Below are 15,473 nucleotides of genomic sequence, written 5' to 3'. Positions count from 1 at the left end.
AAGTCTCCAACAAGTGTAATGAGCTTCTTAAAATAATGTAATCCTGTCCTTTATTACAAATACTGTCATATGCATTTCAATACCCAAGGCTTATACATTATCTAGTTAAGTATTCTCTGCATGGCAACAACAGAAAGGCTTTCAATGTTGGTAATTCTTTAACAGTGTGCTTATTAAAGCTTACTTGCATCTTACGATTTCAGACAAGCTTACCCGATGGTTATTAAAGCATTACGACTTAAACACAGAGCATAATAATAAGCATAGATCAACAGTACAAAAATATGACAGAAACCAGACCATTCTGCAAAAGCAAGGACAGATGAAAAGCCACTGTAGTACTTCTGTCTACCTTGGATGGGGGATACTCTGCACATTTACACTGCATAACTGCTCCTTGCCTTGCTTGGACACAGCCAGAGTCACTACATGGGGGAGTGGGGTGCAACAAGTATGTCACAATTTGAAATGTCTCTGGCTGACTGATGGCCCTGACACATTTGTCATACCTCACCCTCAGAGCAAAGCCATACATAGAAGTGGGACAAAGGCCCAAAAATAAGGACAATTTTTAAATATTGCTCTTATAAACTTAGAAAGATAATAAAATAGTAGGTCTTATATTAGTATGAATTTTCTGAAGGGTACGAAATCTGAAACTCAAATGTCTGTCATTATTTTCTCACTTCAGTCTTTAATGATTTGCCACTAATTTGCCAAAAAAAACACAATTTTATGAAAAATGGACCAGAAATGTGATGCAAAAATATAAAATAGCCACACAATACAGCTGGGAACATGTCAAAGAATGGACACTTTTTTAAAATATTAGTACTGCTAACTTGAGCAGCTGACAAAATAAAAGAATCTACATGCATTTTTGAAATAAAAATAATCTATAACTGATTATTACAGTTATTTCTTAATTGTAAACCCTCCATGTTTTCTTCCAAAATCGCTATTTTGCGAAGGGATTATTAGGGGAAGAGCAACATTTTGAGCCAAAATCGGGGACAGTTGAGAGGTTTGGCTATGCCTAATTCAATAAAGCAATTTATTTGCATGTACCTCTCAACCTGTTAATGCAATAAATCTGGATACAGCCAAATATATTGGGGGAACATATAAACAGTACTAAAAATTGCTCTTGTATAAACTGAGACAGTTGATAGAATAACAGGTCTAAGTTTAGCATGCATTTTTCTGAAGGTTATCAAGTCTGAAACACAGTGTCTATCATTATTTAGTGACTTAATTCCTAAATGATTTGCCAGAAAACCACAAATTTTATGAGGAACAAACCAAAAATAAGAAGCAAAAATCTATTAATTCTGTGAAAATCTGGACAGTTGGGAGGTATAGTTCAGCTGGGCCTGTCTTTGAGTTTGCCGCCCTTCCCCCTCACAAAATCATGGTCGAATGGAGCCTCCCCCCTGCAGCCATTCCAATGATCCATTACTTGGCTATTTCACTCCATTTACCATAAACACTAATGTGCATACTGTTTTACTTCTGTTATGATTTGGACTTCATTTGAAAGTTTTATTTTACATTATACAGCACAAACACTAAGACATATGCTAAACAAAGCAATGCAATCTCACAACGAAAACAGACTTAGCATTAAAACTTCTCTGCCCTTGAAACTCACATTCATTGAAACCCACATTCAAAGAAAATACATTTTGCCAGTGGCAGATAAAGATTAACTTTGGGCTGTTTTCAAATCATAGGCCCCTTGCACATGAAACATACAATGTGCTCTTTGATACACCTTCCTGATTGTACTAAATTATATTCCTTGTACAATACATTACAGTTGTTAGAGGGTGTTTTAAATTTATTGTTTTGAACATTTTTCCAGTAAACAATGAAACAAAATGTATGCACTAATAATGACAAAACTGCCCAATTCAGAACATCTTTCCAGTAAACAATGAAACAAAATGCATGCACCAATAATGACAAAACTGCCCATTTCAGAACATTTTTCCAGTAAACAATAAAACAAAATGCATGCACCAATAATGACAAAACTGCCCAGCTCAGAACATTTCCATCATAAAAGTCTACTCAAACTTCTGCAGTCCACCATTATCAGTAAATATGCACAATCTCTGAAGAGGTAAGTCATCTAAATAATTCCACATTAAAGAAATCTGTAACTAATGAAGAGGTTGCTGCTATGAAACAGCTTTATATTTCATCGAAAAATAAATTCCCCCTGATGAATAAATTGCCTATGTTACATTAAAAAAAATGATGTTAGTATTACTGCAATAGGAAATGGATGGCAAACTGATAACCAGTTCATAGTTAGTATCTTCGCCAAAGAGGATATTTTCAGTACGGCAGCATCCACCCCTTGGGGGAATAAAACCCACAGCCTTCTGCATCAAAAGCAAGTACACAACCTGTTGTGCTCTTAACAATGCAAGCAGACTCAGCATAAGCAGCACTAAACTTCTCTTTCCACTGCATCTCAACTTTGCAGCACAAGAAACCTTGAAAAAGCCAAAATTTATTGGAGAGGGGCAAAAGCCCAAAAGCCAGGGACACATTAAACATTGCTTGCATAATCTTGGAAAGTTGCTAGAATCAAATGCTGTGTTACCACCATACATTTTACTGCCAAGGTCCCTGTGCAAAACAGTCAGAGCAACATACCACTACGCCAAATCAGCTGCTTTGTGAAAGAGAGGAAGACTGAAACTTAAATGGCTATCATTTAGTGAATTCAGTTCTCACCATAGCTGTCAACCTCTTAGCACAAAACACCTGGACAAACCCAGTAATGAGGGAATACAGCCCTCAAACATATTCAGTGAATTCAGTTCTTGCCATAGCTGTCAACCTTAACACAAAAAAACTGGACAAAGCCAATTATGGGGGAATACAGTCCCAAAAATAGCGACAAATTTCAAACATTCATCTTATAAACTTAGACAATTGCTAGAATAAAAGGTTTTGTGTTACTATGTATTTTCTGAAGAATACGAAGTCTGAAACTCAAATGCCTGTCAGTTTTACTTATTTAACATTTGTTAACCAAGAAAGTCTGACGGAACAAAAACAATTTTCAGCAGAGGTCCAGGGAGAAATACTGCAGGCACATGTCTTTGTAAAATAGTGGGACACCAGAGCAAACCCACACAAACACAGGGAGGAGATGCAGACTCCACACAGAAGGCACCCCAACCAAGAATCAAACCAGAGAACCTATAGCTGTGAGGCAACAATGCTACCACTGCACCATCAAATATTTAAGGAATTAAACATTCAGAAACCAGAAGTCTGAAATTCAAATGCCTGTCAATTTTATTTAATATTTGTTAACCAGGACAGTCTGACTTGGAACAAAAAAACAATTTTCAGCAGAGGCCCATGGGAGGACACAAAAGCAAACCCACACAAACACAGGGAGAATATGCAGACCCCACACACAAGGCATCCCAGCCAAGAATCAAACCTGAGAACCTGTAGCTGTGAGGCAACAATGCTACCACTGCACCATCACATATCTAAGCATTTAAATATTTAAAAACCACAGATATTATGAAGAACAAAACAGATCAAATATGAGGCAAAAATCTGCAATTCTTTTTACAAATGGTGGTGGGTAGGGAATTCAGGCCCTTACCACCTGCATACAAGGTACAGGGGTCAAGCCTGAGGTATTCCCTACCACACCACTATGAGTTTGCTCTAGCCACCAGTAGATAGCAACTGGGGGCATTTCACACACACACACACACACACACACACACACACACACACACAAAGCTTACCTATGTGCAGACATCCGAGAATTATGGTGTTTGTTTTTGTGGTTCTTAGTTTTATTTTTATTTGTTTTCTAGGTGGGAGGGCTGCAGTCCTATAGCACGAGCCGCCCCTGTACATGTGGTGAATTGACAGACAGACTGAGGCCCATACAACTTTATTGTTGATGACCCTTACTTCTGCCAATAGAGTCTCTGAGCTTAAAGCACTCATGACAGTTTAACCTTTTTTGTTTTTTAAATGGGGGCAGGATGTCTCTTGTTACCAGTCCTTCTTTTATGCCTATGCCTAAGGTAGTTAATGATTCATCCATGAATCGGTCCATTCTTATGCCTCCTTTTTTTCTTTCTCTACAGAATGGTTGTGAAATGGTTCTTCATGCCTTGGGTTTATATAGACAGCTCCAATATCAGTTGGACAAGACAAAATGTATCAGGAAATCTGAGCAGCTTTTTGTTTTTTTTGTCATGTCAAGAAACTGAACTTGACAGTATCTATGCTGACCATCTCCTCCTGAACTTATAAGGCAATTTCTCTTTGCCATACTTTTCTTGACAAGCAGCTTTTCTCTTCTGTTCATGCTCATTCAGCCAAGGCAGTGGCCTCTTCTGGTGTTTTTTTCCAAGGGTCTGGATCTTGAAAGCTGCTACTTGGTCTTCTGTTCACACTTCTACCAAACATTATAAGTTGGTTGTCATTTCCAAGACCAGGTCAGGCTTTGCCAGGACCACCCTCATGGGTTTTTGGAAGGCCATTCTGTGACTTCCTTCTGCCATACTTTCAAGTAGCATTTGTACTCTCACAAGAGTAATGAATACTACAAAAGTAATAAGGAAGGACATGGTACAGTTGTGTAACAGTGCTTAGGGGTGCTTAACAACAGTTTGATTAGCACCTTTCTGATATCAGAAAGGTGTTTAACAAGCTTGTCTTTTCTCCATTTTGTAATGTAATTGTAGCATTCAATGCACCACTAAACACTTACTTTGCATAACCTTAATTGCTTATCAGGGCTTATATGTAGGGAAAAGAACAAGTTCACTTTTCACATGTGCCATGATCGCATACTATATCAAGGGTTTTAACAGATTATAAGTTGCTCTTCATTACAAATAGTGGAGACCAGGGCATTGCTAAATGTGTTTAAGGCATTACTCAGATAAATGAGCATATGAGCATACTAGTCTAGACCCGCGGTGGTCGTGCTGCGGTAGCGTTGTCACCTCACAGTAAGACGCTGTCCAATTCGGTTCTCAGCTAGAGCTTCGTCTGCATGGAGACGTGCATGAATGCGCGTACCTTCGTTGAAGGTTGTGCGTCAGGGCTGGTAACTCGGCACGTAAAAATCAACTACCAATCATTAGCGGACCGGAGTTCCGCTGTGGCGACCCCTAACCGGGAAAAGCCGAAAGACACAACAAGACACAACATGAGCATACTAGTCTAGAATGGTAGGTAACCAGACATTACAACATGGTTTCCCTGGTAGAAGTGGGTGGATTGTTGTAAATATTTTGCCTCTCTGAAGCCCTTACAGGAACAAAACTTCTGTTTGTTTTAGTTAAATTAATTCACTTTCCCCAAAGCCGAGCCAGAAACTAATTGAAATGCTGCACTGTTTGCTTTAACTCAAGACTACCAGTTCCCCCACCCCCACCCCACACATTCCTGCTTCATAAGGCAGCCTGCCAAAGAAATGAGGAGCGCTGCCAGCTTTGAACAGCAATTTCACATTCATTTTATAAGTCTTACTTTACGCGAGCAGAGGAAGTGCACATTTTCTGCATAATATCTAAAACAGAAAACACTATGATGCAGAGAAAGATGGAAGTATTTGTTGTAACAGGTAGTATAACAATCTCCTTGATACTGACATGATTTGTACTTTCACTGAAAACTGCATTTTACCTTCAAAAATGAAAGTCTGACAAATGCCAGAACAAGGGATCTAAAATTGCTTTGGAAGATCAATAAAACAAGGTAGAGAGATCTGTTACTCAGCACCTCCGCCTACAGTTAATACAGTGTAATATATTTAAACAATAACCCACGTATGGGTGTGGGTAATGCTGGATTTTCCCACAGTTGGTGTGGTTTGGTCACGAGGGCGAAGCCCGAGTGACCAAACAAAGCCAACCGTGGGTAAATCCAGCATTGCCTACACCCAGCCGTGGGTTATTGCTATTATACAGTGACATTATTTAAGAAAAAAAATAATTTTTTTAAATAATGTCATTGTATAATGCCTCCGTGCTACCCTTCTGCAGGTATCCTGGGACATTTCTGATGTACTGCACATGTGTAAGGTTCGTGTTCCCATGGTTACACATCAGTGCTGTGTAGAGGTAGCAACGAAGAAAGGAAGATCTCAGTTGCTTTTTTAAAGCTATCTCGGTATGTTAAATGAGTTTAACATAGTGAGATATCGTTAAAAAAAGCAACAGAGCAATGAAGATCTCCGTTGCTTTTTTTAAGATATCTTGCTATGTTAAACGTATAACGTAGCGAGATTAAAGAAAGGAGATCTTCCTTTCTCTGTTCCTACCTGCAGACACACGCACAATAAAAAAAAAAAAAAAAAATCAGGAGATATATTAATAAAAAAAGTCCGGGCAACGGGACCTTTTTCTGTAAGTATATGTCGGATTTACAACAGGCACGCTGGTTGAGCTGGCCAATCAGCGTGCTCATTTTTGAATGTTTATGACCAGTCATTGTATAATATAATATAGTATAATGTACTGTTATAATACAATATAATATACTATATCATAATACAGTGTTATATATGTTATAAAACAGCATAATGTACTATATTATAATACATTGTAATATACTATATTATAAAATATAATAGAGTGTAATACACTGTTTCCCTTTGACATAGACCTGGATAAATGGGTATTCATAGATTAATCCCAGGTTTGACTGGCCTAGCCCTCCTTGAGAGGGGAGGTACAGTCTATGGTGGGAACTGGCAAGGTATAATGGTCACGATTCAGTAGCCATGAACTTCTCATGATTCCACTGAAGAGAAAACATTATCGCATGGAATGTATAAAGACACCAAACTGTGATCACATATAGGAAGTTAATATTACATAAGAAGAGGAAGATTTTTTTAAACAGTAACAGCAGATGTGCAATTCCAAGCATAAGGAGGAGGGAGCAATTCCAAATAAAGGGCAATCAGACAGTTGCAATCATGTGGTACATATTTTGCTATAAGAGCCTTTTTTAGGTGCTATAATCTTGGTATTGTATAGCAGCAGCTAACTTTTTTGGCACCTGGTTCCATTCTCTGATCTTAGTACCCCTCAACAGTAAGTTGAGGAGCAAAAAAATGTTCTTTTGTCTGATCTGACAGGATTCTGTGCTAAGGAGGAACTTCATGTTCTAACAGCCTATACCCCTGCTCTTACCTTGAGAGAAAAAAAAAGTTCATTAAAGGAATTAAAAACTCACTCCTATGACCTGGTACTCCTTCCTAATAGGAGGCGCTCCATGTCTTAACTCCCTTACTATCTACTGTTGCAGCTGTTTATGTGCACAGAGAAATAAAAAAAAACAAAACTGCTCTACTAATCACACCCATAGCACATTGCACACAGGGTGGCTGCCCCCTTGGGTGTGCTTCTGGCAATAGCAGCAGTAGAAATGGTGCTCAAGGAAGCCAGAAATCAGAATATATCTTCTATAAGCTGCATTTCTCTAACTTCGCAGTGACATTTCCGTGCAAAAAAAAGATATGCCAAACTTACCTACTGGTTTGAAATAATTCTTATCTGAAGGCATGATATACTCTCCCTTTTTTAAGCTTACTCCTAATGTCCCAGGCAAATTCTTTGTTGGTTTCTATAGCTGTGTCCTGATTTTTTTTAACCTGTGTATTTTGCACAGAGGAAAAGGGACCTGGTTACCCACTTTTGTATTATCAGATACATAATGCTTGGCTAAAAATAACTGTTGAAATGCTTATTTTTATTTAGTTAGTTGTAGAAATTATTAACATCGAAGACCTTGCAGGACAAATATAGCAGCATTGCTTACTTCTGTTTTCATACAGTGGGATGTTGAAGGGAAAGAAAATGAAAATTCATACTCAAAGTTAGGCCCTGAGCTTCATTGTCTACTTGAGCAAATTACATTTCTGTACATGGTAAGAATTTATCATCCATAGTTAAATAGATGATATGAAAGGCTACATTTCTCTCTTAATGTGAAAGGCGCCATATCCATACAAGAATTCTGTTAAAACTAATTATTTTGATGGCATAGAGAAAGGCTGTGGCCCAAATGGTATAAAGACAAAAGATGACATTGCTGTGACACATGGCATATGTAGAGAAAGAGACCTGGCTATGACATAGACGGGGTGCAGACAGGAAACCTAGGTATGACCCAAATGGGGTGTGGATAGGAGGTGACCTGCTATGACCCAGATACAATATAGATAGAAGAAAATCTGGCGATGACCGAGATGCGATACAGATAGAAGGAGGCCTGGCTATGACCCAGATGGGGTGTAAGATAGGAGGAGACCTGCTATGACCTACATGCGATGTAGATAGAAGAAGACCTGGCTATGACCCAGATGCGATACAGATAGAAGGAAACCTGGCTATAACCCAGATGCTGTATAGATAGAAGGCGACCTGGCTATGACACAGACAGGGTGTAGATAGAAGGAGACCTGGCTATGACCCAGACTGCATAGGATTCACTAATGGTACCCACACTGTAGGAGCCATCTCTCCATCTGAGGTGGGCAAAGAGCAATGGAGGATGGGCTCATGTTCTGCTTTTATGGTGGGACTGTAGGAGCACATGCCTCAGACTGCTTTCCTTCATCTGAGAATCTTGGTGAAAACTAGACAGCTAACAAAGACATTTACCTCAAGGGGGTTGGGATAATGAAAGATTACATCACACAGACAAGTCAGCAATAGTCCCAAATTGCATGCCAAACCCCAGTGTCATCAGTTGGACATGAGCAAGGAAATGGTAGGGTTAAACAAAAAATACAATGGCTTTACTGCAGATGACCACATTGCTCCGACTGTCTGACTCTTGCTTGAGATTAGCAACTGAGGTGTAGGGCTCTTAACCTCAGGGGAAAGAATAGAAAAATAGTAGAACTGAGAAGGAGGTGTGGGACAGTAGAAAGTATAACTTATAAAACAAGTTAATATGCATGCAAAAAATTGTATGTATTCCACAGTAATACTAATAGACCAGAAGCCATCTTTAATTTCTGCAACAAGCAGTAGAACTGGAGTTTAGAGCATACCTCTCAACTTCTTAGAGCAAGAGATATGAACAAAGCCTAAAATGATGGGGGGACAAATGGGGACAGATTTTAAATATTGCTCTTACAAACTTAGAAAGTTGATAGAATGGGTTCCTATCACGTAATTGAACTTCCAGAAGGTCGAACACCAGAAGTTCGAACTTGGAAGTTCGAAAGTTGAAAATATCGAAGCCGCGGAAGTCCAAATTCTTTCCAGGGGAAAGAATTTGGTTGGACGTTTCTGCAACTTCGACATTTTCTCCACTGTGGTGCGAAAGTTACGGAATGGGTTAAGGTACGTGTGCGATTGTGACAGACGTTGGGGTTAGGTTGCAGGTAAGGTAAGTGTGCGATAATGACGGACTTTAGGGTTAGGGTGCGGGTAAGGTAAGTGTGCAGTAGTGACGGACTTTAGGGTTAGGGTGCAGGTAAGGTAAGTGTGCGATAGTGACGGACCTTAGGGTTAGGGTTTGGGTTAAGGTTAGCGCATAGATAGTTGTGTATGTAAGGTTTAGTGTAGGTTTATAAGGTTTTTGGTGTGCTTGTGTTGTGTGTGTATTTTTCGGAACAGCAAATTTTTTCCCTGGGAAAAAAATTCACTTTTCTGATGTTTCAGTGTTCACATTTCGATCTTCCAAATTCAAACTTATGGTGTTTTTTTTGGAAGTTCGATTACGTGATATAGACCCAATAGAATAATAGGTTTTTGCATTGGCATTAATTTTCTGAAGGATGTCGAGTCTTAAACTCAAATGTTTGTCATTATTTAATGACTTCAATCCTCAGCCAGAAAGGAACAGATTTTAGGAGGAACACACCAAAATATGAGGCAAAAATTTGGACATTCTGTGAAAATATGTACAGTTGAGAGGTATGGTTAGAGTGAGCATTACAGGAGCACAGGGAAGTCTTTAAAATGCTTCTTCAACATAATCAGAACTACTACTGTCCAATGATAGCAGTGAGACATGAATAAGCCCCATGCCCTGCTAAGGAGAGACCTGCTGTTTATCACCACATGATACATGAGTAACACTCAGCTATTGAATTCAGGTGTCGTGTCATGGCTACCAGTCTCAGAGGAGAATGAAACGATGAGCGATACATTCTCCTCACGTTCTCCCCACTTTTAGTTTGTGTTACCTTGGAGATGAGCTAGAGAGGGAAATAGAGAGAGAGAGATGTAACTTGAGGGTGTTGGGCTCATGCTGTCACATCAAAGGTGAGTAGTGGGCTTTTCCCCTGCAAAAAAAAAAAAGTTGTGTATTCTGACCTTGGGATGTTTTGGCATTATTAGAATTTTTTTCTGACAGTAGAATATTTGACCTGTCATGAATGGTGAAAGTAGGAGTTTAAACTACAATTTTCTTCTGCCTTTTCAGAGTTGACTGACCCACCCCTGTAAGGACTGTGGATCTGTGGAACAATTAGTTCAGAATATGCCATAACGTGTTAAATACTTTTACTTTACAGCTGCTCAGTTACTTCAGAAGTGAATAAAAGGCATAATAGTACAAGTTTGGAAATTTGGAATGGAGTAGTGGAGGATTTTAAATATATATAATATAAAATACTGGTTTTAATACATTTGCAACATCACTGTGCGTGTTGTAGAAAGGGGTATGTGGGGAGAATTCTCTCAAAACTTAGTTTAACAAGGCAAAAAAATTCCCATTTTGCTGATAATAAAGGAGCTGCAACTGTGGTGGTGTTGAAGCTTATATCCTGAGATTATTTATAAGACAGACTCTACTTGGAAAGACTATGAGAGTTTCTGGTAAACTGTTTGATCGAAAGCAAAAGCAAAGATGTTGTTTTGTTTGCATTTCAAGCCAAGATCTCTATTGATTTGTATTTTCTTCTGACATTATGAAAAAACTAATCTTATGTATATGAGGGTGTGTTTTCCTACCTAACCTCCTTAAATTTCTCTACTTAGATTCCTAATTAGTACATCCTGATTTCAAACCATAAGCCAATATTTCCTCTTGAACTATTGAAATTGTTACTTGTTGTTCTTTCATTGATAACTGTTATTTGAAATACAATTGCCTGTCAATAATTTTTTTTTCTTTTTTTTTTTTATTGTAATTAAACTTCTGGAGCTTTTCTTCCCGGGCCTACACTGAAAACAGGCCCACAAGCCCAGTGGACCTCCCCGGTAATCAAACTGAAATAAATAAATAAATATGTTTATGGAAGTCCTGCCTCCAGTGTCTCCTTGGATCTTAAAATAGATGCAGATATAAAAAGATTTACATACTTGTGTATATACCATAAATAAGTGTGTATAGACACACAAATGCACACACAACACATTTGTGTGTGTATGTATATGAGGGTGTGTTTATAATCGACTATAGCTGGAATTTTGAGATTTAGAATGTTGTGTTTGTGAATTTTAAATAAAGTAGAAGCAGTGAGCTGCAGTGGGTAACATTGTTGCCTGCAGCTGAAGTGCTTCTGTTTGGCTCGTATGTCCACCTAGTATCTGAGTGGATTTTGTCATACTCTGTTTTCCACTCGCATCCCAAAAAAAAATGACAATTCTGAATTGTCTGTAGGAATGTATACTGTGTGTATGTGAGACAGAAGAACGATCTGGCAATGTAGATTCCGATACATATAAATTCCCCTCTTTGCCTAATGAACTCTATGAATGGCAGTGCCTGTTTATGGGGTTGTAGAAATTAGATCTGAATTAAAAGCATTGGAAGGGAATGTGTGTATGTGTACGGATATACTTCACATGTTCGACATTCCAAAACGCCGACTTTCATATGGCCGAGACCATATGATCGACATTTTGAAATGTCAAACATCTACATAACGTAAAGCACACAAAACACTTCACTAACTGCGTTTAGCAGGGGAGCAAGCCACCCTGCATCCCCCACACCCCCTGCTACTTACATATTCCTAGTCTGAGATTGCACTACAGTGCAGAAAAGGGAAATCTCCCAGTTCCACGCTGTTTAGGGATCTCCGTTATACATGTTCAACATTTCAAAATGTCACTCATATGGTCTCGGCCATATGAATGTCGGCGTTTTGAAATTTCGAACATCTCAAATAGACTCGTGTGTGTGTGTGTGTGTGTGTGTGTGTGTGTGTGTGTGTGTGTGTGTGTGTGTGTATATATATATATATATATATATATATATATATATATATATATATATATATATATATATGTATAGGTACGTGCATGTTGCTTCATCGAAAATCAAACTAATGAAAAACCTAACACACTCTAGGTTTTTGCGGGGGTGGGTAAACCCCCATGTACTCCCCACACCCCCTTGCGAATTATATATTCAAACTCTGAGACTACTTTACAGTAGGAGCCAGTTCTCTGATCCCAGTTGTACCGAGATCTCGTACAGAAGTAAAACTTGTCATGTGAGTTAAGCCAACTTTCAATAGCACATGCCAGCTTTAATTTTACTTGAGAAAAGAAACAGTTGACAAAACAAATGTCTATTTGTGTTTGTGTGTGACACTAGATAAAAGTGGGACAACAGAAAGTATCCATGCACAGACTTTGCCACCATTCAATTAAAAAAAAATCAAAACTTGGACAACTTCTCTTCCAGCTAAGATGAATTAATTGCAGGCTTTATGGGAATTTGTGTCTGACCGATAGGAATTGCACTCCAGGCCATTGATTACCATTGATTACCTAGTTTATCTACAGCTTCCTCTGTAGGAAGTTGGGAGTCTTCACTGCTTCCTGCGAATCCCTGTCAGCATGAAAACTCACCTCCATCTGAGTCACAATAGCCACCAGTCCAAGACAGTGAGACACTCTCATGAGACTAATTCATTTGCTGCAGCTTAGAAAAGTCTTCCTTTTAAAGCAGGACCAAATTCCATAATTGGCCTTATAAGGACCCATTACCCAATGTGAAAGAAATATCAGTTAGTATCAAGCATTACGTACCTGCTCTTAAAGAGACAACTTTAATTACACCGTCTTCTCTCATTTTTATCACTTTACAGTGGTGCAGTCAACTGCCTCATTCTTTTTATATTCTTCTTAGAAGTTTCCAGGCCTCTTCAGGTTATTCTGCAATATATTCAAATGGATGCAGCACCATCTCTCCAGTCACAGACCACATCTATGAGGCCAACCTTTCTGACTAATATGGTCGTAGCCCCCCTTTACACCTCATTTTAACAGGACAAATGCACATTAATAACAGTTCCTGAGGGAAACTTTGCTGCTAATTGTGTAATAGAGTGTTTCATGTTTAAGAAAATGATTGCCTATTTATGATTAATTGCTACTCATGAAACAAAATGTTTGTCAAGACACTGTGATTTTACTATACTATGTGACCAGCTGACCTACCTGTTCAATAAATACAAACAAATAAGTAAATAAATAGCGAATACAAAAGGTAGCTATGCGCCTTAAAGAAGCAATTCTATTTATTTATATCAGTCCTGTTTACATAGTCATTTGAGTTTTATAGAATTTTGACATCGTCCCTCAGAACGACTACACTGTGTTACTCATAGCCGGCCTTAGGCATAGGCCAACTAGGCGGCCGCCTAGGGCGCCTCTCTAACAGGGATGCTTTTATAGTATTTATTTGCTGTAGGTAGACCAGGATGGGGCACCGTGTAGCCCTTTTGCCTAGGGCACCAGGCCAAAGGACGCTCCTGGTGTTATATTTTCATATATGGGAACCTGATATTTAGTTGAATGTTGATTTGGCTAAATAACAAATCATTATTTTCAAATAATTGTGAGCCCATTTAGCTGAACAACCATTTGGTTGAAAGTGCACTTTGCTGAATGTGGCATCACCGCTCATAGTTCTGTGGCAGTTAAGTAAATATGTAGATATTTGTGAAGAAGCTTTACCTGCTGAATGTTTTTACCTTTGCATAATCAGTATTGCTGGGATATGTACTTGTGGACTTGCAGTGATCACTTGTGTGGTATTTTTACTTTTCTTCAGAGATGTGCAGTTGTGGGTTTAGTATAACATTTGTTACTTAAGCAGTGAGCTTGTTGCTCAGCATATGCTGCATCCAATTTTCAAATTTCTTGGGAACAAACACAAAAAATGTTAAGCTTTATGTGTAAAATAAAAAAAATGAACATATTTTTAGTGTACATGCTGCTCACAACTTACACATAGCCTTTCATGTGAACACGTCTAGCAACATGATGACATGATTCTGTGGGCAACTTTAATCAGAATTAAGCCAGCATCACTGTATGGTACTATAAGGAAAAGAAATAAAACACGGAGGGACAAAATTAGCACTCCAACAAAAGTAATATGCAAAAATAATGTCACTATTCATTAAATATTCCTGTTGTTAGAGTGCCTGTTCTGTGACCCTGCATTTTTCTTCCATTAGTGTGCATTTCACTGTGTGAGCAAGCGCTCTGCGAAACAAGCATCAAAAGACATGCATATTTCCAAGTGCACAGTAAGATCTTCAGGTTACTTTTACATTTGGAATAAATGGCATCACCATTTTAAGCCCTTCACAGCTACATGTCTAGAAGGGCATGAAACTACAAGCTTCCAAACTGCTATAAATGTCTTACTTTCTTGTAAAATAATTGTTTTATATAAAATAAGACCTAAACAGGCACTGAGCACCAATAACTTTTTACATAATGCAGTTACAAAATGTGGAGGAGTCACTTTGTTTTACACCTTTAAACATGGTCTTTAAGTAAAAGGGGTGTGGATGGGCAAATACCCTACATGATTTTGTGTATGGGAAACTTATTCCCTTGGTTGATTTTGTTTTTATGACATTTCAGTTATTTCAAATTAATTTAATGTTATTTTATTGACTGACTGCATTGTCCTTCAATGATGTTGTCATTCATCCAAGTTTCCTGTGTGTGTGTGTGTGTGTGTGTGTGTGTGTGTGTGTGTGTGTGTGTGTGTGTGTAAAATATATATAAAAATACTAACATTCTCCAAGCGGGTCTTAACAAAATTAATGACTGGTGCCAGAAGTATGGCCTCAAACTGAATCTCCTTTGGGGAAAATGGTGTCCCCACTAATTGTCACATTAATAACAACATATTAAGCATGTAGTCAACAGTGAGGGACTTGGGCATCCAGGTTGATAGCAACCTGACTTTTGACCACCATGTTGCCTCCGTTGTACATGGCCCACCTAATAAGTACGGGTATTTCATCCAGGAACAAGGAAGTCATAACACCCCTGTACTCCTCCCTTATCAGACCCATTATCGAGTACAATGCCCCTTTGGTATGTACCTTGCCAAGCACATGCTGCAGATAGAGAGACCACAGGGGTTCCTGACCAGGAAAATCCAGGGTCTTGAACACCTATCATATACAGATAGGCTAAAAGCCCTGTCCCTCTACTCAGTCTTGTACAGACTGCTCAGAG

At 38.6% G+C, this 15,473-nt stretch overlaps 1 protein-coding gene across 1 annotated transcript in view; it reads left to right on the top strand.

Moving 5' to 3' along the window:
• CDH23 (cadherin related 23) overlaps positions 1-15,473 on the top strand; it is a 2,508,764-nt gene that overhangs the window by 1,305,390 nt on the left and 1,187,901 nt on the right. The window lies entirely within an intron of this gene.

Source organism: Protopterus annectens, chromosome 14.part0 (assembly GCF_019279795.1).
Source record: "Protopterus annectens isolate FY-2018-M chromosome 14.part0, PAN1.0, whole genome shotgun sequence".
Classification (NCBI taxonomy): domain Eukaryota; kingdom Metazoa; phylum Chordata; order Ceratodontiformes; family Protopteridae; genus Protopterus; species Protopterus annectens.
The sequence above is the reverse complement of the archived record's forward strand: the minus strand, read 5'-3'. Positions and strand labels throughout refer to the sequence as shown.